This window comes from Nuphar pumila, chromosome 14 (assembly GCF_984573655.1).
Source record: "Nuphar pumila chromosome 14, dmNupPumi1.hap1.1, whole genome shotgun sequence".
Taxonomy (NCBI): Eukaryota; Viridiplantae; Streptophyta; class Magnoliopsida; order Nymphaeales; family Nymphaeaceae; genus Nuphar; species Nuphar pumila.
Genome location: NC_143262.1, coordinates 91,406,882 through 91,433,535, shown reverse-complemented (window position 1 = coordinate 91,433,535; position 26,654 = coordinate 91,406,882). Strand labels below are relative to the sequence as shown.

The window sequence follows — 26,654 nt, the reverse complement described above, 5'->3', positions numbered from 1 at the left end:
TGTCACATGGGTGCGGGTGCGGGTGCGGGTGCGACACGGGTGCGGCGCAATTCCAAAAAATTTGGACACGGGTTTCGGCTATATATATATATATAAATATATATATTTTAAATATTATAATTATATATATAACAATAAATTAACACATAAAGATTGTAAATTTTAAAGCAAAAAAAAAGCAATTCTTAACAACACAAACTTACCAAAATATAACACATAAAGAAGCTTGTGAGTGTGATAAACAACAAAACTTATCATAAATCTGTCTCATCGTCTGAATTAAAAGGAAGAACAGGATCGAGGTAGTCCATGTTGAGAGTATGTAAATTATGTTCTCCCTCCAAGTCAAAATCTTCTAGATTTACATCCCAATTCTTGGATGGTCCACAACTGCATCAAAAAATCACTATATTAGTATCTAACTTAAAACTTTGAATACAAATATGAAATATTTAAATACAAACTTTGAATACAAAGAAAAAAAAATACCTATACTCTTCTTTGGTGCGGCGAGAAATTAATCGTAGATTTGAGTTCATATACCAAATCCTCTGCTCTTTTACTAGTGAGTTTGTTTCTTTTAATGTTGTGAATTTGAGCATATGTACTTCAATTTCTTTCACAACAAGATGATGTAGCAGGTTGGGATAACAACTTCATTGCAAGACGTTGCAGATTTGGTGTCTCTGATCCATATGTTGCCCACCAATTAAGGGGATCTTCCTCGTCCCTTGCCACAAGTGCTGCTAAAGAATCAAATCTTCCAGTAGAAAACTTGCCAAACTCACTATTTACAACCTTAAACATGTGAGGATCATTAAAAACTCTTCCCAAATATATCATTCTATTTCTTGATATCTCAGGATCTTCATTTGGAGAAACACGACCAACACCTGCTGTCAACCATTTTTTTGCATAGTATTTTGGATTGAGAGAGTGTGCCATGCAATGCAAAGGTGTATTGCTTTTATCCCATCTTCTCACTAAAACTGAATGTACATGATTGTAAAATTCTGAATCATCAAGTGCAATATCTTTCTTCTCATGTTTAAAAATGATACTTTGAACTTTTTCAATCATATTGTCCCACATTTCATAAATTCTATGAAGCATGGGTACATCTCTGTCAACTTCTCTCAGCATTTCCCAAATAGGCTCTGTAAATTCAACAAAATATGTAATTTTATCCCACCAAAAATCATCACAGATGCATTTTTTGATAGCTTGAGCATTGACATCATCTTCAGTACGATAAAAATCCCAATCTTGATCAGCCACCATCATCATCAATGCATTCTTGAGTTGCTTAATTCTTTTTATCATAACAATTAGAGAAGCAAAACGAGTTTCAGCAACTTTCAGTAACTTGAGATCAGAATGCCTATTAAATATAGAAAGGGCATGATGATGGTTTACAACAAAATTTCTAATATTTCGAACATCATGCTCTATTTCCTCAATCCATAAGCACATTTCATGTGCATGTGCATCATCTTTTGATGGATTGCATATACTCTTAAGTGCCAAATTTAAACTGTGTGCTGCACAAGGAGTCCAAAAAATATGTGAATATGTATCTTCACTTGCCAAATTCATTCCTGCACGACTGCAAACTGGAGCATTGTCAGTAATGATTTGCACCACACTTTCTTCACCCACTTCTTTTATCACTTCAACAAATAATCTCTTTAAATATTCAGCATCTTTATACTCTCCAGATGCATCAACAGTCTTCAAAAAGATTGGCCCATTTAGTGAGTAAGCAATGAAGTTTATCATTGGTCGCCTTTGTATATCAGTCCACCCATCAGAAACAATCGACACTCCATGTCGTTTCCATGTAAATTTTTGGGTCTCTAGCAAGTCTTCAATTCTATTTTTTTCCTCTGCAAGAATGACTGTTCTTAGTTTTTCTGAACTAGGAGGCACATAACCACTCAAATTGCAATTAGCCAAAGATGTAATCATATCTTTCTAGTATGGACTTCTAGCTACATTAAAAGGAATTGAGCTTGAGTAAAAGAATCGACCAATCTTTTTATCAATTTCTGCTCTTGCCATGTTTTTGAATGACGCTTGTATTGTTTTATTGCTTTCCATCTTTCTTTTCTTTAAAAGCTCTTCTTGTGTATCACTAGCAGTAGGAAAAGACAAATTAATCGAATCGCTTTTCATCTCTGCAATTTTCTTCTTTTCAGCTTCCTCTTGTTCTTTTTTTAATTGCTTTAACATGTCTTTGTCAACCCCAAAACATGCCCTAATTCCTTGACCACGAATATGCAAAAGATGTGCTTTCACACGCGTATAAGAACCTGTGAAAACAGTCTTACATAGATTACAATGAAACTGCACATTCCCACCACCACCACTACTAGCTTTTATCCCTTTTGTCACAAGCCTCCAAAGTGGTTGAGAAACATCTAATTCAGGGTTAGAACTTGAACCAAATGTATTGACACTACCGCTAGAACTCGCCATTATATCTGAAAAGTGAAAACTGAAAAGAAAATAATTAAATAAGTAAATAAAATAAAGTTAATAAAACAGGGAATATTGGAGGGGCCGAGCCCCTCTTCTGCGAGCAGAGGGTGCAGGGAGGGGGGTCGAGCCCCTCCTCTGCGAGCAGAGGGTGCAGGGAGGGGCCGAGCCCCTCCCCTGCGAGCAGAGGGTGCAGGGAGGGGGGCCGAGCCCCTCTTCTGCGTGCAAAGGGTGCAGGGAGGGGGGTCGAGCCCCTCCTCTGCGAGCAGAGGGTGCAGGGAGGGGCCGAGCCCCTCCGCTGCGAGCCGAGGGTGCAGGGAGGGGGGCCGAGCCCCTCTCCTGCGTGCAAAGGGTGCAGGGAGGGGGGCCGAGCCCCTCTTCTGCGTGCAAAGGGTGCAGGGAGGGGGGCCGAGCCCCTCCTCTGCGAGCAGAGGGTGCAGGGAGGGGCCGAGCCCCTCCCCTGCGAGCAGAGGGTGCAGGGAGGGGGGCCGAGCCCCTCCTCTGCGAGCAGAGGGTGCAGGGAGGGAGGCTACGAGCAGGGTCGACATACCTGACGGAGGGGGAGACGGTGGCTGCCTGTCGCCGGCGTGGTTGCAGGAGAAAGCTGCAGGGGCTGAGGGGGAGAGGCAAAATCGAGAGGGTAAGCCCCTCTCCCTGTCGATAAACCCCTTTTAGGGTTCGGCTGCCAAAAAAAAATTGGATTTGGGTCGGGTTTGGACCCAACTCGACCCGGATCCAAAACAAAATTTAAAACTCGAACTGGACAATTTTGGACTCGGTCAAAGTTGACCGAGTCCAAAATGTGGTCGGACTCGGCCCGGACTCGTTGACCGAGTCCGACTCAGAGTTGACCGAGTCCGGGCCGAGTCCAAAGCCTCACCCGAGTCCGCACCCGAGTCCGTGCGTGTCGACGCGGGTGCGGCAACCCTTTAGCCGAGTCCGTGTGACATAGATATAGATATATCATGCTTAGTTTATTTTAAATGAAGTTTATTCAGAGATTTCTATAAGTTTCGTTCTTGGTTTGTGTTCTTGTTGTTTAAGAAAACGTGTTTCTCTTTCACGCCCATCATCGACTTGGAGAGAATGTCTTTTCTCTTTTCCTTGTCGTCGACCACTCATCTACCTCACGCTTCCCTATATAGCCGACCATAAGAGACGATTGTCTATCTCCCCAAACGCTGCACATCCCTCTTTCTCTGCTCATGGTGTGTGCTTCTCTTTGGAGTCGTGTCTCACATCTAGCTCGCGGGAATCCATAGAAGCGTACTCTGTGAGAATTTGGGTCGTAACAGTGATATCAAACCATCGCTTTTGGAAAACCGTGCCGACCAGCCAGACTGCCCTGATCAATGCAGCAAAAGCCCAAGCCCAAGCCCTTCATGACTCTGCACGACAGATCCAATGGCGACCAACAGTGATCTGCATCAACCGCGGCAATCTGCATCCCAAGATCTCTCCTCTGATCGTTTCAAGAAGATCACATCAGCATCAGGTTCTTTGATTCTTGTACTTCAACTTTGAATTTAGAATTGTTAGAATCCGACCTCCGGTTATCTCGATCCAACTTTCAAAAGTTCGGCCAAATTCCAGCTTGTTCTTAGGAAGGAATGGCACAGGACTACATCCTAGTCCGATTTTCTAAAATTCATTTCAGTCATATGACAATTTCACAAAATCCCCAAAAATCACCATAGATAGCTTTGCATGTCCTAAACTGAACCCAATTCACGGATCAGAAAAATCTTATCCCAATTTGTGGATATCGCCAGTTTACCAAAATCTGTTAGATCCAGTGTTTGGATCCTGACGACCTAACATTTTTTACAACAACAACAACAACAACTACGCCTTCATCCCAAAACAATTAGGGTCGGCGATATGAACCAACAAAGAAATTCATTTTGGGTCTTCCACATGAATCCTTTTCCTCCAATCATTTCTATCCAATGCCATGTCATCGGTGAGGTTCAAAGCATTCATATCCTTTCCTATCATCTCCATCCAAGTCTTCCTAGGCCTACCCCGACCTCTTTTAACTAATATATTTTCCCATTTCTCCATCCTTCTGACTGGAGCATCATTAAACCTTCGCCGAATAATCTCTTTTAACTAATATATTTTCCCATTTCTCCATCCTTCTGACTGGAGCATCATTAGGCCTTCGCCGAATATGTCCAAACCACCGTAAACGATTCTCTCTCATCTTATTTTCAACAGGTGCAACGCCTACCTTCTTACGTATCTCCTCGTTCCGAATTTTATCTTTTATTGTATTTCCACACATCCATCTAAGCATCCGCATCTCAGCTACACTCATTTTTTGAATATGATGTCTCTTGGCAGCTCAACATTCCGTACCATATAGTAAAGTGGGTCTCATAGTCGTCCTATAAAACTTTCCCTTCAACCGCAATGGCATTCTACGATCGCACAGCACTCCAGTTGCATTTTTCCATTTCATCCACCCAACCTTTATCCTATGATATACATCTCCATCAATTTCTCCATACTTTTGAATGATGGATCCCAAATATTTGAAATAATCATTCACCGGTATTTCTTGCTCACCAAGCTTCACTACACTCCCATCATTACTTCGTTGCTTACTAAACCGACATTCCATATATTCAGTCTTACTCTTACTCAACTTAAAACCTCTAGCTTCCAATGTTTGTCTCCATAATTCTAACTTAGCATTAACCCCAGCTCTAGACTCATCAATCAAAACAATATCATCAGCAAACAACATACACCACGGTACATTTTCTTGAATTGATCTCGTAAGCTCATCCATCACTATCGCAAATAGGAAAGGGCTTAAAGCAGATCCTTGATGTAACCCAACCGTTATCGGAAAATTGGTTGTCACTCCTCCACAAGTGCGGACATTGGTTACTACTCCTTCATACATATCTTTAATTATACTAATGTACTTGAGAGAAACACCTTTCTTCATCATTGTCCACCAGAGAACGTCCCTAGGTACTCTATCGTATGCCTTCTCCAAATCAATAAAAACCATATGCAAATCTTTGTTCCTCTCTCTATATCTTTCAATAAGTTATCTAAGAAGATATATAGCTTCCATAGTTGATCTTCCAGGCATAAAACCAAATTGATTCCCTAATATCATGACAACCTTCCTCAGCCTAGACTCAATCACCCTCTTCCAAAGTTTCATAGTATGACTCATGAGTTTTATACCACGATAGTTTGTGCAATCTTGTATATCACCTTTATTCTTATATAGAGGCACCAAAGTACTCTTCCTCCACTCATTAGGCATCTTATTTGTCCGCCAAATCTTGTTAAAAAGATTTGTCAACCATTCTCTCCCAAGCATTTCCAAGCCTCGATAGGTATACCATCTGGGCCAACTGCCCTTCTTGATTTCATTTTCTTTAAAGCCTCTGCAATTTCTTTCTTTTGAATCTTGCGCATGAAGTCACGATTTATCTCATGAAAAGGAATGGAGAAGTCTCCAAGATCTTGAGCATGACTTTCATTAAATAGCTTATCAAAATAATCTTTTCATCTCTCTTTAATCTCCTCATCTTTGACTAAAACCCTTTGCGTTTCATCTTTGATACATCTAACCATACCCAAATCCCTCGATTTTCTATCTCTCATCTTTGCAAGCTTATAATTTTCCTTCTCGCCTTCTTTGGTATCCAATTTGTCACAAACCTCCTTATATACCTTAGCCCTCGCGTTTCGAACTACTTTTTTAGCTTCCTTCTTTGCTATCATATATTTCTCCAAATTCTCATTATCACGACTCTTACTTAGATTTCTATAACACTCTCTTTTAACCTTAATAGCTAATTTGACATCCTCGTTCCACCATGATGTATCCTTACCTAGTGGTGCACCGCCTTTAGACTCACCCAATACCTCCTTAGCCACCTTTCTCATGCCACCCGCTATCTTATTCCACATTGATTCTGAATCCTCCTCGAGACACCAATCAGCTTCCTTAACTACCTGCTCTACAAACATTTCTTGTTTAGCTCCTTTCAGTGCCCACCACTTAATTCTATGATCTATCCTATGTCTATCCCTTTTGCGGCATTGTCTAATTCTAAGATCTAAAATTAAGACTCTATGTTGTGTAGCTACACTTTCTCCCGGTATAACCTTACAATCGATGCAACAACCCATATCTCTCTTTCTAAGTAGGAAAAAATCTATCTGACTCGTATTAACCCCACTTTTAAATGTTACTAGGTGAGACTCCCTCTTCCTAAACCAAGTGTTTGCTAAGATCATATCATAGGACAAACCAAAATCTAAAATCCTTTCTCCACTTTCATTTCTTTCTCCTATACCATAGCCTCCATGGATACTCTCAAATCCATCTCTACTAATGCCTACATGTCCATTAAGGTCACCGCGGATGAAAAGCTTTTCTCCATAAGATATCCCTTGTACTACTCCATCTAAATTTTCCCAAAATTGATGCTTAATGGAATCATCTAAACCTACTTGAGGTGCATAAACACTGATAATATTAAAAATATACGTACCTAATACTAATTTAATAAGCAAAATCCTATCACCTTTCCTACGGACCTCAACTACATTATCTATAAACTCACGACTCATAACAATCCCTACTTCATTCCTATTCCTATTTATTCTTGTATACCAAATCTGTTCTATCACTTTTGCTTTCTCACCTACCCATTTGGTCTCTTGTAGACATAAAATATCAATCTTTCTCCTACACATAACATCTACTAACTCTACCAACTTACCAGTTAAAGACCCTATGTTCCAAGTGGCTAACCTAATTTTATGGTCTTGGACTAACTTCTTTACCCCCACCTGTCCAACAAAGTGAGGGAACCCTTGCTTATTTGACACCACACCCGGGCGCCGGTGTGACGCGTCGCTTCTGGGAGACGACCTAGCAACCCTTGCCCATTTATCACTGCCTCCGGGCCTAGAGAGTACAACGCGTCGCTCAGTAGGGAACGCCCCAACGAAATTCTCATAGTGGTTCATTTTCATAGGGTATGAGTAAGTTTTTATGTTGGCTGTCACAGGCCTACCGCAACCCTCCTCCTTTATACACAGGCGGAGTTTCCCAATTTTGGGGCCCGAAAGGACCCCAAGATTGCCGGACGGACTGACGCTGCCCTACGTCATTTATACCTGGTAACTCGTACACAGGTGACCATTGACAGCGTCAGAGCTCCGGAACAAACCTGGAAACGGAGATCACTTTCGTGATCTCCGCCCAGGGTTGCCGGCTCTTGCGAGGATAGAAAGGGAACAATGCCCCTATCTATCCTCAGGCCCAAAGATGGGCCGCAAGATCGCCACAGCAAGCTGTGTAGATCTCGGGAGTTTCCCGCTATGGTCTACCAGTCCACAGAGCTTACTTGCCTCACTTTCTGCCAAATGACAGGAAAGAGAGTGTAAGTCTTTGCGGGAGAATGTCTCCATTCCCCCACAAATCGGGTCTAATAGTCGACCTAACATTTTTTAACTTCAAAAAATTCTCCAAGTCTGAACCTAGATCCATAAATCCTGAATTTTTACCCTATGAGCATTCTACATCTGTTAGATTTCAAACAAAAATTTATATATCCCAAAAATTTGTCCAAATGGCAAAGATCTGATCCGATCTTTGGAACCTGTCAAAACCCAGAAAATCGAATTGAACCTTTAACGTCCTGACTTAACCAAGAAATAAATTAATCTTGGCCTTAGAAAACCCTGCCAAAAATCTAAAAAGTAATTTGCATACTAGAAACCCAAACCAGATGACCAAACCCAGAGCCTCCCTTACACCCTAGTCTATCCCTCTGCACCAACCAAACTTCAGACTAGCAGCAATATGTCCTACATGCAGTGTGAACATGGAGGAAAATCACAGTGAGTTCATACGCAAATTCCACCCCAATCGAACCCAACTCGCTTGGTTCCTTTTGCAGCTGAGAACATGGGATTCAGACCTCTTACCAGATGATATTGAGTTTGCAATCAAACGAATCTAAGAGTTGTATGAATCGATTAAAGGATGACAACTTTGTGAGAATGATATCAACATTGTGAGGTATATTGGTGCCATCGACGATGCACTAGAAATAGTTCATTGGACTCTCACCGATGTGCAGTTAATGGAACAGATTACTGCAGTATAATTCTTAACCAAGGATGATTTTAATCATCGCACTCTAGGCTTATGATGATCAATGTACACACCCAAACCCAGGTAAAGATTTTACGCAAGAAGGGTTAAAAAATGTCACCTACCAAGTGTTCGACGAAATGCCTGATTTGCTTCTCATAGTTCTTGTGAGTAACAACGCATCAACCATTGCAAGAACAGTCACATCTAATAGAGATTTGTATGAAGGGATGGAAGAAGGTAAGATTGAAGCACAACTCCCCGAGGACCATCGCAGATGCACCGAAACGTAACAACAACATGATTCAGTTGGCCCCAAGCATTTATAACTATTGGGTTCTTCCCACATTTCATGTCTTGGACATCACAAGAGAGAACCTACAACCCATGGAGTGTTGATATTACCTTGTTGATTGTTGCCTCTAACGAGCATCAAGACAAGTTAGTGAAGGGCATTGTGCTCCATATCTTCAACTCATCTTGACCAGATCAAGCTCCTTTAAAATGGATCTATATTTTGTTTCAACCAATCGCAACAGATTTGCTTGACTTATTCCACTTTGGAGGCCTCTCAAATGACTTTGGTTTGATCGGAAAGAATGTTCATGGCTTCAGTACGCATATTGGGGTAGATCCTGCTTGGTTCATTTAGTTTATAGATCACCCCCGAGATCCAGTTCCATATTATGGACCCATAACTCACAAGGTGGCACAAGATTGAAAAAAGAGGACTGGCTAACAGCTCAGTACTCAGAGTTCTCGCCTTGAAGGCAAGGCGAGTTTGAGAGGGGTGATTGTTAAAAATAAAATTGTATCCAAATACCCGATAAGGGTATTTTTGTGTTTTATCATATAGTACAGTCCACTAGGGACTGAAATATAATTTAACATTATAATAAATAAACTATACAGCTTAGGCACAAGCTGTCATATTTATGACTATTGTGCACAACAGTCAAAAATATGATTGTTGTGCACAACAGTCAAAATATGACTGTTGGGCAGCAGTCCAACTAGACGTTGGACTGCCACCCAACAGTCATAATAATGACTGTTGGAAGGCAGTCCAAAGAGCTGGATTGCCTCCCATGTGTTGGAGTGAGGCTCTATAAATAGAGCCTCACTCCCTTGTTATTCCTCACTGCTTTTAGAAGCATTTGAGGGTTTTCTCTAGAGTTTTTTCCCCATATTATAGGCTTGTATGCCTCTTGTGCTGTTTGGTATTTTTATCTCTTTTGAGATTGTATTTGGTCCATTAGTGACCAACTTCAAGTGAGTTTATTAAAGCCCTTTGTTGGCATTGTGTTTGTTTCCCTATTGTTCCATTGTACCTTGTTTCATTACATGGTATCAGAGCAAGGTTCTTGAAAGAAGGAGAATCTCGTGAAAGAAGTGTTCTTCGATCATTGATCATTCCCTATCTCCTCTAGTCTAAACTCAAGTATTGATTATGGGAGAAAGAGAGTTCGCCACCGTCATCACCTACAAACTCAATGAAAACAACTACTTGATGTGGGCGACGGCTATGGAGAATCATATCAAAGGAAAAAATTTGTGGGGTTTTGTTAGTGGTTCTACTAGTGAACCACAACTCAAATTGACTAGAAGAGAAGGAGATCAAGTCAAAGCCTTGTCCGAAGAAGAAAAAGAAAAAGCCTTGGAAGAATTCCAAAATAAATTGGAAGATTGGGAGGCAAGCAATGCACAAATACTCTCATGGTTTATGAATACCATGGAGTTCAAGATCGCCACCAATATCATCAAATTCAAGGCATGTGACGCATGGAGCTTTCTAAGAAGTATTTTTATCCAAAAGGATATGGCTAGACTTTATTATCTCCAAGATAAGGTACGTAATTCAAAACAAGGAGATAAAAGTGTAAGAGATTTTTACGGTATTTTATCTCCTATTTGGGATGAATTAGCCATGTTGGAACCAAAATGGGAAGGTTCGGCTATTGATATGAGAAGGACCCAAATCGTAAGAGAAAATCTTTTCTCCTTTCTTTATGGCCTTCGACCGGAATTTGAGCAAGTAAGATCTTTCTTACTTCATAGGACCACTTCTCCTTCTATAAGTGAGGCCCTTGCTCAAATTTGTCAAGAAGAGACAAGACTTGGAATGCACAAGTCTAATGATGAGGTCCTTACCATGGCAAGGCCCAGAAATTTTGTGAAAACATATAAACCACCTCACTTTGAGAAGAAGTTCAATGGAGAAGGACACAATGGAGGAGGATACAAGGGAGGATACAAAGGAAAACTTATTTGTCATCATTGTAAGGAACCCGGATATATAAGACCGGAATGTCCCAAATTTAAAAAGGTGGCCGCCTTAAGTGAAGAACCTCAAGAATCAAGAAAAGGGGGCAGCTTCAATGAATTAAATCTTGCTCAAATAGCAGAAGCCGTCTCACAACTTCTTAAGGCTGCACCTTCTACATCCGGAGCTGCCATCTCTTCCTCGTCTCCTCCAGGTAAGACCTCTTGGATTCTAGACTTAGGTGCTTCTTTCCACATGACTCATAATGAGTCTCTATTATCTGATTGCACTAAATCATATTTTTCATGTGTGTCAACTGCCGATGGTACCTCTTTAAAAGTCAAAAGCTTAGGAAACCTTGATGATATTTCAAAAAAATTCTTTGTTCCAAAAGTGAGAGTCATTCCCAAACTGGATTTGAATCTTTTTTCGGTCTCTCAAATTGTTGACTATGGTTCTAAAGTATTCTTCTCATCTAAGGCGTGTTGGGTGCAGGATCTCCAGTCAGGGAAGCTGATTGGGCAAGGCCATAGACGACGAGACCTTTACTACATGGATTTCTTGTGTTTACCAAAATACTCGTTTTGTAATCATGTCAAAGACATTAATATAGATCTTTGGCATAAAAGATTAGGACACCCAAGTATATCCAAATTATCTCTTTTTCCATTTTTGGAAAAATTTTGTAAAGATAAAAATTTTGTATGTGAAGATTGTATACTTGGAAAAATGCAAATGATACCTTTTGGGTCTAGAACCTTTGTGACACATAAAAATTTTGAATTAGTGCATTCGAATGTGTGGGGTCCCGCCCCTGTTATGTCAAAAGGTGGTTATTCGTACTATGTTACATTTATAGATGATTTTAGTAGACATACTTGGATTTACTTTCTAAAACTCAAATCTGAAGTTTTTTCATGTTTTAAAAACTTTCATAATCTAGTTAAAAATCAATTTAAAACAAATATTAAAGTCTTCCGCTCCGACTCTGGGGAAGAGTTTCTTTCAAATGAATTTCAATTATATCTAAAAAATCATGGAATTGTGCATCAAAAATCATGCCCTAGGACACCTCAACAAATTGGGATTTCTGAAAGAAAACATCGTCATATCATTGAAACTACTAGAACTCTACTTATTTCAAAAGAAATTCCAAAGCAATTTTGGGTTGAAGTTGCCCTAACCGCAGTCTATCTGATAAATAGAATGTCTTCTCAAACTTTGGAAAACAAGTCTCCTATTGAAAAACTCTTTAAAATTTCTCCTGATTTAAAAAGGCTAAGGGTATTTGGTTGTAAATGCTTCGTGCTTCTTGAAAAATATAGCAAACTCTCTCCTAAAGCCATAAAATGTATCTTTCTTGGTTATGCTGATAATAAAAAAGGATATCGATGTTATGATAAAACAAATGATAAACTCTATGTCTCTAGAAATGTTACATTTCTAGAAAATGACAGTGGATTTGATTTTGAAGTTCCTAAGAAAGAATCCGAGTATGCTTTCTTATTTGATTTGTTACTCAATAAAGGTATTAGTAATGATATTGAAACCTTCGAGTCTAATAATGACTCAAGTAGTGAACCATCTCAACATCTTCTTCAATACTCTAGACGAAATACTGGAGAGCATCCATGTGCCCTTGACAGATATAATCAATTAACAAATACTGAAGAAACTAGTGTTAGAAGGTCAGAACGAACACATAGGCCTCCGAGTAGGTTTGTCTCATATGAATCCTTCTTACCAAACTCCAGGGCATGTCTTCTAGCCATTCATTCCTATCATGAACCATCCAACTATAACGAGGCCAAAAATATAAGCGAATGGGTTGAAGCCATGAAAATTGAATTAGATGCATTACACAAGGCTCACACTTGGGCAATTCAACCTCTTCCTATCGGAAAGAAGATAATAGGGTGTAGATGGGTGTTTAAAATTAAAACAAAAAGTGACGGGTCTCTTGAGAGATATAAAGCAAGACTTGTTGCAAAACGATATTCTCAAGAATATGGTATAGATTATGAAGAAACCTTTGCCCCAGTAGCTCGTATGACTACAATTAGAACTCTAGTTGCTATAGCTTCTATTCGAAAATGACCGATATATCAGTTAGATGTTAAAAATGCATTTTTGAACGGAAACTTAAATGAAGAAGTATATATGGATGCTCCCTCTGGTCTGTCTATTGAAAAGGCATGGTCCTTCGTCTTTAAAAAGCCCTATACGTGCTTAAACAAGCCCCTAAAGCATGGTATGATCGGTTCAGTGGTACGATATTAAAACTTGGATTTAAATCTTGTTACACTAACACTGCTCTTTTTGTGAGATCTACTGGTACCTCATTGATCATTCTTCTTTTGTATGTTGATGATATGATCATCACAGGAAATGATCAAAAGAAAATTGAAGATATTAGAATTTTGCTAAAAAAATCTTTTGATATGACTGATCTTGCTTTTTTGAGATACTTTTTAGGAATTGAAGTAGCCTACTCACCAAGAGGATATATTTTATCTCAAATCAAGTTTGCAGCTGATATTGTTGAGCGTTCAAGAATCACGGACACAAAATATGCTGATACTCCTGAAGTAATAAATGCGAAAATGCGAGCTGAAGATGGAGTAATATTTGATGATCCAACCCCTTATCGACAACTTATTGGATCGTTGATGTACCTGTCCATTACAAGGCCAGATATTGCGCATGTCGTACATTCTGCAAGTCAATTTCAACATGCACCCACAACCGTCCACATGAGTGCAGTATTAAGAATAGTTCGATATATCAAGAAAACTATATCTAAAGGACTATTCTTATCATCTTCCTTCATCTTTAAGTCTTATTTCTTGCACTGATTCTGACTGGGGAGGATATCCCAATAACCGTCACTCAACTACTGGCTTTTGTGTGTTTTTAGGTGATTCTCTCATTTCTTGGCGATGCAAAAAACAACAGAAAGTGTCTTTATCCTCTACGGAAGCTGAGTACAGGGCAATAACTACCACAACCACTGAAGTTGTGTGGATGAGAGCACTACTTTCCGATATGGGTGTTGATGTCTTAGAACCTTCAAAGCTATGTTGTGATAATAAAAGTGTCATCTATATAGCCAGCAATCACACATTTCACGAGCGAACAAAACACATTGAGATGGAGTGTTAAAAATAAAATCACACATTCCACTACCTCAATTTTTGTATCTTCTTAGCAAACTTTCAGTGATTTTCCCATAAGTTTGAGGAGGAGTGTTAAAAATAAAATTGTATCCAAATACCCGATAAGGGTATTTTTGTCTTTTATCATATAGTGCAGTCCACTACGGACTGAGATGTAATTTAACATTATAATAAATAAACTGCCATATAGCTTAGGCACAAGAGTCAAAAATATGACTGTTGTGCACAACAGTCAAAAATATGACTGTTGGGCAGCAGTCCAACTAGACGTTGGATCGCCACCCAACAGTCATAGTAATGACTGTTGGAAGGCAGTCCAAAGAGCTGGACTGCCTCCCATGTGTTGGAGTGAGGCTCTATAAATAGAGCCTCACTCCCTTGTTATTCCTCAATGCTTTTAGAAGCATTTGAGGGTTTTCTCTAGAGTTTTTTCCCCACCTTATAGGCTTGTATGCCTCTTGTGCTGTTTGGTATTTTTATCTCTTTTGAGATTGTATTTGGTCCATTAGTGACCAACTTTAAGTGAGTTTATTAAAGCTCTTTGTTGGCATTATGTTTGTTTCCCTATTGTTCCATTGTACCTTGTTTCATTACATCTCTGTCACACGGACTCTTCTAACAGTGCACCTCACCCGCGTCGCACTCGCACCTCGGCGGGTGCGACACTTGGACACAACTTCCTTTGTGTTAGGTGAAGTCAACCACACTGAGATCCATTTCTATTCAAAAGTAGATTCGGTTAACCCTAATCAAGTCCATTATTATCTATATTATATATATATATATAAATACATAAATGCACACAAATACACACAATGTTAACTTAAAACTGTTAAAAAATTTATATATATATATATATCCTCCCCGCACCCAAGTTTTTTTAAAGTGCCGCATCCACACCTGCACCTATGTGACATAGGTATTTCTGCAACTGATTACATGGATGGATCGAGGGCATTGATGTTGTACTCATGTTTGCAACTCACACAGCCATCTGAGTTGTCAATTGTCAAACAAAATCATTTATAAGTCAGGTTCCCTTAAACACCAAAGAAAAACTTAACGTTATTTTTTGGATAGCTTTTGATTGTTTATAGGGAGGCATTCCTGGAGCCTCCGAGTTCCATTTAATTGGTAAAAGATAGGTTCATCCAAATTAACCATGTTTGTGCCATGTCCTGCATTTGCTCAAGTGCCTGGAGTTTGCTTCCATTTCTTTTTAAATGGAGTAAGCATTGCTTTGGTGTGTAACTCTACATGTAAATAAGTGGAATGCATTAGCTGTCCGCTCTTTGGTTGGGCAGTAAGGGTAGGAGAAGGGTAATATCTATGTCACATGGGTGCGGCGATGTGGCACTTTAAAAAAACTTGGGTGCGGGAGGGCAAAAATATAAAAAATTATATATATATATATATATATATATATATATATATATATATATATATATATATATATATATATATATATATATATTCTTCATAATCTATGTAGTGGAAAACATGCATTAAATTAGGTATCTTTAGTTTTATGTTTAAATGGGTTTCTAAAGAGATCCAATTAAAATTAACAGTCTCCAATGCCGATTCTTGATGATATACTATACAGAAGATGTAAGAAGAATATATATGCAGAATCTCCAATGCCGATTCACTATGATGAAGAGACTTGTTTCTCATTCTCATTCATTAAACAAATGAGGAAAAAGGAGAAGAGAATGATATACAATGACAGGAAATGTGAATCTCTCTCAAACAAACAAACAAGCAAATAAATATATAATATTACTAATAAAATTGGGTTTTCTAATTAAATATGAAAAACAATTAACACGAAAAAAAGAATGTGTGAATATATATTAGGTAAAAGGGTAGTAGCATTTGAATTGTTAGTTTCCTTGTGCCTATTTTGATACCAAGAAGAAACTTGTTGTAGAAGCCACCTATTCGTTAATCAAGATGGCAATTTCTCTTTGAACATTTAGAGACGAGGGGAGAGAGAGATTGAAGGAGAGAATGAGAGAGACAGAACATACCGGACTTCGGTGGTCCGTGGTAGCTCAAGGTCGTCGTCGGCGTCGAGGTCGGGAGACAACATCAGGGTTGGGAGAATAGGTCGGGAGGAGAGGTTGGGAGAATAGGTTGGGAGGAGAGGTCGGGTTGACTGCACCAAGTTTCGCACCCGCGTCGCGTCGACGCGGGTGCGACACCTGGTTGGCCGAATCCTTGTGACATAGGGAATATTGTGGAGCAAGCTGTAATTGCTGACAAAGAGATTAGAGTGTAGCAGACTAGCAGTCCACTATGGATTACGCATACGCGAAGGCAGTTTCTTCTTTCTACGAGTGTAGACTCCAATCTCTTTTGCTATGCGCGCCTATAACTCTTGCTACAACGCCTATTGAATGCTATGCAAGTTCACATACCTTCATCAACACTACTAGGATCCAGACAGATCAATGATATATATGAAAGATTTGCAATGCTCGAATTCTTCTACGCGTGAAAGCTGAGAGAGAGAGAGAGAGAGAGAGAGAGAGAGAGAGAGCTGATGCCCAAAAATGTATGAGTCGGCTGCTATTCTAATCTCTTTATAATAACATACTAATACAAAGATTAGGGTACTAAAATACCCTTATTACAAGAGAATAAATTACACAGTGCCATTAATGAGATGGCAATGATCACGTGTCTGGATCTCCTGACCCGTGACCCGTAACAAGAGATACACTTCTTTTCACCCTCCCTCAAGTTGTGCATGGTCTTGAACCATGAACAACTTGCCTTTTAACGTCCAAAATCTGTATTTTGTCAATCCTTTTGTAAATATATCTGCCACTTGATCTGTAGTTCGTACAAATTCGGGCTCAATCTTTTTCTCTTCTACTTTTTGTCTCACAAAATGCTGATCTATTTCAATATGTTTGGCACGACTGTGATGGATTGGATTAAAAGACATACTAATGGCACTTTGGTTGTCACATAAAAGAAGTGATCGAGAGATCGATTCTCCTACTTCTGTCAGTAAATGTCTAATCCAAGTAGCTTCAGCAGTGGCGGCTGCCATTGACCTGTATTAAGCCTCTGTACTGGATCTGGCAACAACCTTTTGTTTCTTACTACTCCAAGAAACCAAATTCATCCTAACAAACACTTAATAGCCGGATACTGATCTGCGTTCATCTGAGTCTCCCGCCCAGTCTGCATCATAATAAACAGTGATCTCATGTGCATTTTGCCCATTGGTCTTTCTCTTATATAAAAGGCCATCCCCAACCGTTCCGTTCAGATATCGAAGTATCCGTTTAACCGCTTCCATATGCCCTTCACATGTGCATGCATAAACTGAGATACTTGATTCACAGAGTAAACTATATCAGGGCGAGTAAAAGTGAGGTATTGTAACATACCCACTATGCTACGATACTGTGTAGGATTTTCATATGGATCTCCATCTTGAGAGCTAAGCCTCTAGTGAAGAACGCTAGGAGTTCCCAAGGGCTTGCAGTCTTTCATACCTGCTTTATTGAGAACATCAATGGTATACTTATGTTGAGTGAGAGTCATCTCTTCAGGGGTACTGTCGACTTCAACTCCAAGAAAGTATCGTAGTTTGCCAAGGTCCTTCATTTTGAACCTCTGATTCAAGAGATGCTTGACTTCTTCAATGTGCTCATTGGAATTACCAGTGATGATAATATCATCTACATATATCAACAACAGAGTAACTCTGTCTTGGTTCTTAAATATAAATAAAGAGTGGTCAAGAAGAGATTTCTTAAAAGCATATTTTTGTATTTCAAGAGAAAAACTATCGAACCAAGATCGAGATGCATGCTTCAATCCATATATCGCCCTTTTTAGTCTGCATACATATTTTGTAGGACTGCCTTCTGCGTAACCAGTGGGTTGTTCCATGTATACTTCTTCTCTCAAATTTCCATGAAGAAAGACATTCTTCACATCAAGTTGGCTAATAGTCCATTGATGTTCAATAGCTAAAGAAAGTATGACTCTGATTGTCCTCATTTTCACCACTGGACTAAAGGTTTCATCATAGTCCTGTCCTTGCTCCTGTGTAAAACATTTGGCTACAAGTCTCGCCTTGTATCGCTCTATAGTCCCATCTGGTTTATACTTTATTTTGTACACCCATTTCGACCCAACAACATTTCTGTCAGGTGGTCTTGGTACAACATCCCATGTACCACATTCATGTAGAGTTTCCATTTCCTCATTCATTGCTTCAATCCATCTTCTGAAATTTGATGCTTGGGAGAACGTTGTAGGTTCATCTTCTTTGCTCAAGGCTGTTAGAAAGAGTTGAAAATCTAATGAGAAATTTTCACAACTGACCCATCTTTCAATTGGATGACGAGAACGAGTGGATGTTCTAGCATTAACGATGTTGGATGTAGAGGATGTGTCCATTTCTGGATTAACTATGGTGGGCGGCTCTCTTTCTCATCGAGTGTAAACAAGACCTTTATACCTTTCTGGATCCAAAGTTGGGTCTGTATTTTCATCGACAATCAAAATTCAATTCATGGAAGATGACATTTCTTGATATTTTGATGCGCTTGCTCACTGGATCATAGCACCTGTACCCTTTATAGTCATCAGCATAACCCAGAAACCTGCACTTCAGGGCCTTGTCCTGAAACTTATGTCTCATTGAACTATCAACGAAAATGTGATGCAATTCTATCCTAAATGATGAATGAATTTAAAGAACTTGAGATTGGATTTGAAAATCATATTTTATTCTTTAAGTGAATTAAAATAAGATTGGAGATATAATACATCCCTGACTATGGTCATTGAAGGTATTATATAATAAACATATTTAGATTCAGGTGAAGAACAAAATATATTTGGTGCCTTTATAGAGTTTAAAATGAAATTAATTCTCAATATATCTTGACTATGGCCATTGATATATATGTTGAATTAATTTTAAATTGAACTCTAATAAAGGAAGAAAATATTTGAAAATATAATGATTTTTGAAAAAGATCCAGTGTGGATCCAGTGTTATTCCATAAAAGATGAGAATCATAAGTTTTGTTCACATCGTGTCTATGGCCATTGATGCAAATCGTCAACTTAGGATTTAATCACCTTTTATTAGAATGGTGCACGTGTCATTCGTGTTCCCATTCGTGAAGTTTTGAAATAAAAGAAAAAATAATATGAAAATAAAATGCACATGCTCATATATTCCAATCTAGTGCGGGAAATGTAAAGAATTCTCCTTATATCTAGATATTGCAGTCTTTGGAATTCAGATTCCTAAAAATTCAACTATCCGCATTTCCCTATAAAACAGAGTTAATACTCAATAAGGATGCCAAAATATGGAAGCAGATCATGTTAGAGTCAATATTTATATATGATTTATGTTAATGAAGAGGTATCTGAGGTCAAAAGAAGATGGCGAGGGATGTTATAATATGTCTCAGATTCCTATTAATCAACATGCTAATACCTTGATTTAACTAACAAGCAAATGCTATGCAGCCTATAAGCTCTAGACAACATATGAAAGGATCACACAACAACGAAATTCATTCCCGTAGGACCTACACTTCTGATTGGTGACATATAACTAAGCATCTGTGGGAGTCGATGCACCATAACTAAGGTATTTTCCCTTGGCACCTTAACATGGCAAATCCAGAATAAGTTACAATTGTAAGTCATCAGATTCACTCTTAGCAACAGCCAGGTATTTTGCAGTAAAAGTTGATGTTGGACATGGACAATATCCTGCTGAAGCCTCCATTGAGATTCAAAGAAGAGGTGGTAGATGGGGGGGGGGGGGATGCAGAGCCATTCAGTGATCTCCGAACAGATGTTGAATCTCATAGTGATTCTGATCTGGATTTCCAAATCACTAGCCGCTACAATGGAGTGCCGGTATTGAATTTCACCATGAACATGGAGCGATCTTCACAGATGTTGAACTCACGGTGCAATCAAATGTTTGTCATATAGATCTTACTGTAAATTAGATCCAAACGAAAGTTGAACCATGCTCACGGCCAAGGGAGATGGTGATTCAGATCGATAATAACTTGCAGGAATAAAATATCATGGAATGCAGATGATATTAAGCAAAACTAAGGTAATGACGATACCGATCTGATTGAAGAAACATGATGGTATAGATATGCAATAGAAAACCCAAAAATAAAGTAATAGTAAAAAAAAGAAGAAAAAGAAAACTAAACTAAAGAGAGAAGAAAACGACATCAGACCCCGTAAGAAGAAATGCCATGAAGCGAAAGGATGGTAAGATGGGGAAAATATCATAAACTATAAAATGCCATTAGAGGGGATAGCCGGAGAAAAAGTAAGCATAAATGGGGAATTGAAAACCAACCATTGGAAAGTAAAACGAAACAATAAAAAAAAAACAGAGAAAACAAAGTATTGGAACGCATCCGTTCCTTTTGATTTTGCTTGTCTGTAATCCGATTTGTTATATACAAACCGACATTACAGATAGTGCCTCGAGGGATTCAAAATAAGGAAATCAAAGAAAAGGAAAAAAAAATGGGGAAGACCAAAGGGGAATGCAATAAAGCTGCCAAAGAGATGAACGATACCCCCCCCCCCAAAAAAAAAGGGATGAGGGATTTATCGCGGCTATCGTTGGAGGTCGGATTGCTTTTGTTCGATCGGAGAAGATCTGAGTGAGGGGAAATCAGTAGAGGGGAGAAGAGGAAGAGGGTCGGTGGTGTGGTGAGAGACGGATCCGAGCATGAAGAAGAGGGATGCGAGGTTGCATAAAGAGAGGGGAAACGAGCGTGGGAGGGAGATGCGAGAGGGGGAATCAGGGTTGAAGACGATGAAGGTGGGAGGATGTCGAGAGAGGGTTTTACAGGAGAGAGAGAAGGCGGTGAAAACGGGGTGCCCCCCCTCTCCTCCTTCCTCTTTTTTATAAAAGAGGAAAGAAGTGTCGAGAAAGAAAAAAAGAATTTCGAAAACTTACGAAATTTTTGATAAAAATCAGAGAGACGGTTCCTCTTAAAAAAAATGCTAAAAGGGGTTTACTAAAAATGATTTTTATAAAAAAGAGGTTTACTCAATCAATTTTTGTATTTTTCTATTTTTATCCTTTTTTGTTTGCTCTTTTTCTTCATTTTCTATATTTTTTTGATATTTTTGCAAACAAAACTCTAAAATCATGGAGTTTCTAAACTATTTATAAGATTTTACAAATATTTACAAAAGAAGGCTTTATTGAAAATCTGAGTTCATCTTTTGGAATTTTCTTCAGAAAAACAAGTTTAAATCCGGGATTTGAGAAAATATTCGAGTTTTAAACCTTGAATCGAGAAATACAGAGCAGTAGATCTAGACGGATGCCGGATGGACTGTCCGAGCCATTTAAAACTATTTTTTTTTTATTTTTGTAATTTTAATTTGTGAATAGAATAAAGAGGCTCAGATTTGGATTTTAAACACTGGATCTGGATCCGAAATCGAGTTTGATATATCAACATGAAATTTAATCCCGAAAATCTGAAGAATAACTGAAATTTGGCTTTGAAATTGCTTTGATTTTCTCAAAAAATGAGGTTAGGGGCAAAAAGGACATTTTTACAAAACTTTGAAAAATTTGGGGTGTTCACAGATGCCCCTCTTTGCTACCAAGCCGGTTGATAGCCGAGCTTAGTGGCAAAGATAACATTCCAAATTTTGAAAAATGCCCCAGTCAGTAGATTTGAACTAGGTGTGGAAGAATTACTTCGAAAACATGGCTTTTCAGGCTTAAAACCTTATCCTGAATGGTTCTGGGGGGACGAAACCCTCGACAATGATATGACTGAGGAAATAGTGATGGGACTTTGGGTGAAAATCCCGAAATGGTGAAAAATCAGAATTTTGATCAAGTGTCATGGGTGAGACAAAATCGGCTTTTTGGAATGACTCAGGTTTAGCCCTTAACCCGAATGGGACAAAGATATCTCAAGATGGATCGAATGGGGAAAGGAATATAAGCGGACCTTGATGGGACATTTTTGCGAAAATGCCTCGCAAGATGAAGCTCAATCATGATCCTTTTTGGATGGATATACAAAGTATGGATTTATCGATGAGAAGAACCATGATGGGACTGGAAGAAAACACCCCGTCGAAACGAGGAACCTCGTTAGAACGCGACTCAGGTTTTACCTAAACCTGAGAAAGGAAAGATACCTCGAGGAACGAGGTTCAGGCTTAACCTTTAACCTGAAGGGGACGACTAAATGGAATCCTCGAATGAAGAAACCATGATGGGACCTTCGGAGTTTGGACGAACAAATCCGAAAGGGGTTTGCGAAAGGAGGAAAATGGGTTTCCCTAAAACTTTGGAAAGGGGATGATATGGGTGTCTTATTGTTGAGACTGAAATAGCTTTTGAAATCAATGACCTCTCGCAGAAAATACAGGTTTGACCCTTAACCTGAGCGGGTACGACCATACGGATTTCTCGAATGGAAATACCGTGATGGGACAGAAAGAGATACTTCCCCTGGAGGAGGCAACCCTTTTTGGAAAATATAAACAACACTAGGTTGCATCAAAATGGATATTGATTTTTTATTTCATTCTTGAAATAGCTAGAAAATTTTGCCAATAAGATAAAATTGTAGCTGACTCAAAGACTTGAAAATGTGCACGTATGTGCAAAAAGATATTCCCTCTTTTACCTGAAGTATTTCCTCCAACGAGGTTAACTCCTTGGTCTTAAGAGTCAAATTCAAAATTTTAGCGCTTATGATTCTCTTCAAGGAAGCTATCCATTTCCCTGATATGAGAAGAAAAGAAATATTCTTAATTTCATAAAAACAAGTAGTGAAAAGATACTGATAAAAGAATTTTGCATGAGAAAAGATGGCTTCTGGCAATTTTGGCACTTTGATATCTGGGGCTTTCCCATGATGATCTTTATGCACTCTTTTTGAAGCTATCCAATCCACTGAGAGTTTGTTGTACCAAATCTTTATCAGTGACTGCACATCTAACAACTGCTAGTTGATCTGTGATAACCTTCATTTTGTTCAAGTATTCCATGATGGTCATGGAATCCTTTCTTAACATTTGAAATTCTCTTTTAAGAAACATAATCCTGGCCTTAGAAACCTGTGAGTATGTCTGAACAAGTCTGTCCCAAAGTTGCATGGCAATGCAGTCATCTGGAATTGCTACAAGCATCTCTTGTGACAGTGTAGATGTAATATAAGAACTAGCGCTTGGTCTCTTTTCATCCAAGCTACAAATTCATGATTTCTAACATATACCGTAGTAGATGCTTCTTTACTGTCCCTTTCTTCTCGTGATATGAACTTCGGAGGAACTGGAACAGATCCATCCAGATGTCCGGAAAGATCCTGACTCCTAATGAAAGGTATGATTTGCCTCTTCCAAGTCAAGAAGTTAGAATTGTTTAATTTTTCAGACGCGAGTTGACTGAGGAGGCTTGAAGAAATGACCGACTGAGTAGGAAGTGAATCCATGTTTCACAGTATTAAGAGTATGTCCAGCACAATCTGTCTACAGTTTCTGAAACTCGTTTTTTTTTTTTTCAGAAACTAATTCAGATCAATGCCTGATTTAAAACAGATATTGAATATCTATCAGATTTCTGATTTTCAGAAGAGAATGAATACTGAATATGAAAACCACAAAAAAAATATGTGAATAGGAATTCACACTCGGTGTTGACGCAGTGCTTTCAAGCTAAAAGAGATAAAATGGTAGAAATGAGGGTAACGTCAGGTCTGAGCCTGGTCAGATCTGATCAGGGATGTGGCTGGATCAAATAAGAACCCGATTACGTGATTAGATCACGCTCTGATCGAAAACAATAAACACTATATGTTGACGACAGATTGAAGAATGAGAGAATGGGATTGAGATCGATTACCTGGACTAAGTTAACTCAGATTTATCAAAGAAGAAAGTTTGATCAGATCTTATTAACGTCACACTGATCGAGATCAAGAGACAAAGAAAAAATGAGGTGAGACAAATCTGATTAACGTCAGATCTGATCGAGAAGAAAATTGAGGAATGAATATTCAGACGAGCTTGAGGAAACAGACAGAAGAAAAAAAAATTCTTGGCTTAGAAGAGAAAATCGATAGGGTTCAGATCTTTCAGACGTACCTTTGAGATCGATTCCAAGTCCAGCTGTAGCGTGGCTCTGATACGATGAAAGATTTGCAATGCTCGAATTCTTCCACGCGTGAAAGCTGAGAGAGAGAGAGAGAGAGAGAGAGAGAGAGAGAGACTGCAGAGAAAACCGATGCCCAAAAATGTATGGGTCGGCTGCTATTCTAATCTCTTTATAATAACATACTAATACAAAGATTAGGGTACTAAAATACCCTTATTACAAGAGAATAAATTACACAGTGCCATTAATGAAATGACAATGATCACGGGTCTGGATCTCCTGACCCGTGACCCGTAACAAGAAATACACTTCTTTTCAATATAGACTATGATTAGAGCACTGTAGAAAGCCTATACGATCCCCCCGGGATCCTTGAATGTTGATATTAGATCTTCTCATGTGCCTTACTTTCCTTGCCTGCTTGAACCTCATTACTTGTTTCCTTGCCTGCGTCTCCCCTTGGCTTGTTTGCCGGCTCACTTCTCTCCTTGCCTTGCTTCCTTCCTACTCTCTCAACTTGTGTTCACTGTATTCTGTAGAAGAAAATCATCGGCATATCTATCTATCGAGTTGTGCAAAATCTTCCAGCAAGAAAGAAACTCTGTTAGACTTACATCAAGCAATATATGGAGTCACTTCTGATATTGCAGTAAAAGCAAGCAAGACATGTAGGCGGTTTGATCTGGAAGTCAATCTTTCTCATTCCGTTCTTTTGTATCTTGCCCCTCTGTCAAGCGACAATTGGTAGGGAGAAAGTGCTTTATCGGGTTGTTGAAGTGAAGGGCTTTGAAGAGAGGGCTTTGTTTTTATTAAATCTTTCTTTTGGTAATTGTTAGGTCAGTCTGCTTAGAGATTCTATACTTTTGTAAGCCTTCGCAGGTTCCGTTGTGTTATATATATGTGTATATATATATATATAGTGATGCAAACAAGCTTTTAAAAATTTAACTGCAGCTGGGTTGTGATAGCGATGATATCACAATATATTTAAATTTTTAATATTTTAAAAATACTGTGATATTTTACCATTAATATCATTTTTCCATTTTATAGCTTTAATATTGCGATATTTTCAAAATATTGGCGATTTCTGTGACTATGTATATATATATCCAACCAAAGGAAGGTCCAAAATCTACAACTGATAATAATCGATGGCGTTCCTTTTATCAGACTTTATATATTGGATTTTTGTCATTCATATAGTGAGCAACATGTTTTGGGTTATAAATTTTCGATGTTTAGATACATTTTTGAAAGCGCTAAAAATCAACAGCCCACAATACTTTGTATTGTAAAGTTTTAAATGCATTATAAGCCGTCGATTTTTCACGTTTTGAAAAACATGCCTATATGTCATAAAGTCTTCATGTAAAATATATTTCTTACTAAATAAATTATAAAGAACAAATATATGAGGTCTGATCGATGAGATGCTCAAGTATTGGAGAAGGGCGTCGTCCAATCGTCGTTGGTTGTAGATTTTGGACCTTCCTTTTGTTGTATGGTCCCCATTCCCATCCATATATATATATATATAGTAACCCGTAACAATGTCCATTGTACGATCAACGATGGGGGGCACATTAGGGCAAAAAAAGCCTTTAGCAGCTGTCGCAACGTTAGGCACATGTTTGACGCCCGTTGGACATTTTCTCGTCCACTCTTACAGGTTTTCGTATGTGTATATTTATATTCATGAAGTTAATTTTTTGGAAAAGGTGTTTGACTTTTCATTTCCCCTCAAGTTCAAAAGAAATATAATGCCCCAAAAAGTAACCTTGCATTTTAAAAAATGCTATTTTTTAAGGATATTTTAGTCAAGGTTGTAAGTAGCGTATCGTTACCCGTATTGGTTGGGCCAATAGTAACACCATATCGTATCTTAAACATCATAAATTTTTAATAAAAAATTTCAAAAAACTCAGAAAAATTTAGTAAAAATTTTAAAAAACTCGTATCACATAAAATAATGATGAATTGCACAAAATACAACCATAAAATCACATATGAAGCATTTATATCTCTATGAGCTGCATAAGACATCGTCAAACATTAACTATCTCATAAGAACAATGCAAAATATTAAATATCTTGCAGTTAAGGACATGACACAAGACTCATACTTTCATACTACATAAACAAAAATATTAAGACAATAGTTGCCATCGATTTTCAATTGATTTTTATTCATTACTTGATTGCCTCATTGCCATGCCAGATCATCTGATGTCATCTTTGTTGGAGGAGTGTGGAGCCTGATTTCTATCTTGATATAAATCTTTAATTGTTGGTGAGGGGTTGTAGGGTGGCTGCGACCCCCGAGGCAATTTTTTTTGGAGAGTAGCTTTGTAATTTTACCCATAATAAAGATTTTTATCTTAACCCATTTTCTTAGGTGGAAAAATAGTAGAAATGCATCTTTTT

The 26,654-nt window shown here is 38.5% G+C and overlaps 1 protein-coding gene across 1 annotated transcript in view; it reads right to left on the bottom strand.

Moving 5' to 3' along the window:
* Positions 1-26,654, bottom strand: part of EMB140 (EMBRYO DEFECTIVE 140) — a 157,355-nt gene that overhangs the window by 14,216 nt on the left and 116,485 nt on the right. The window lies entirely within an intron of this gene.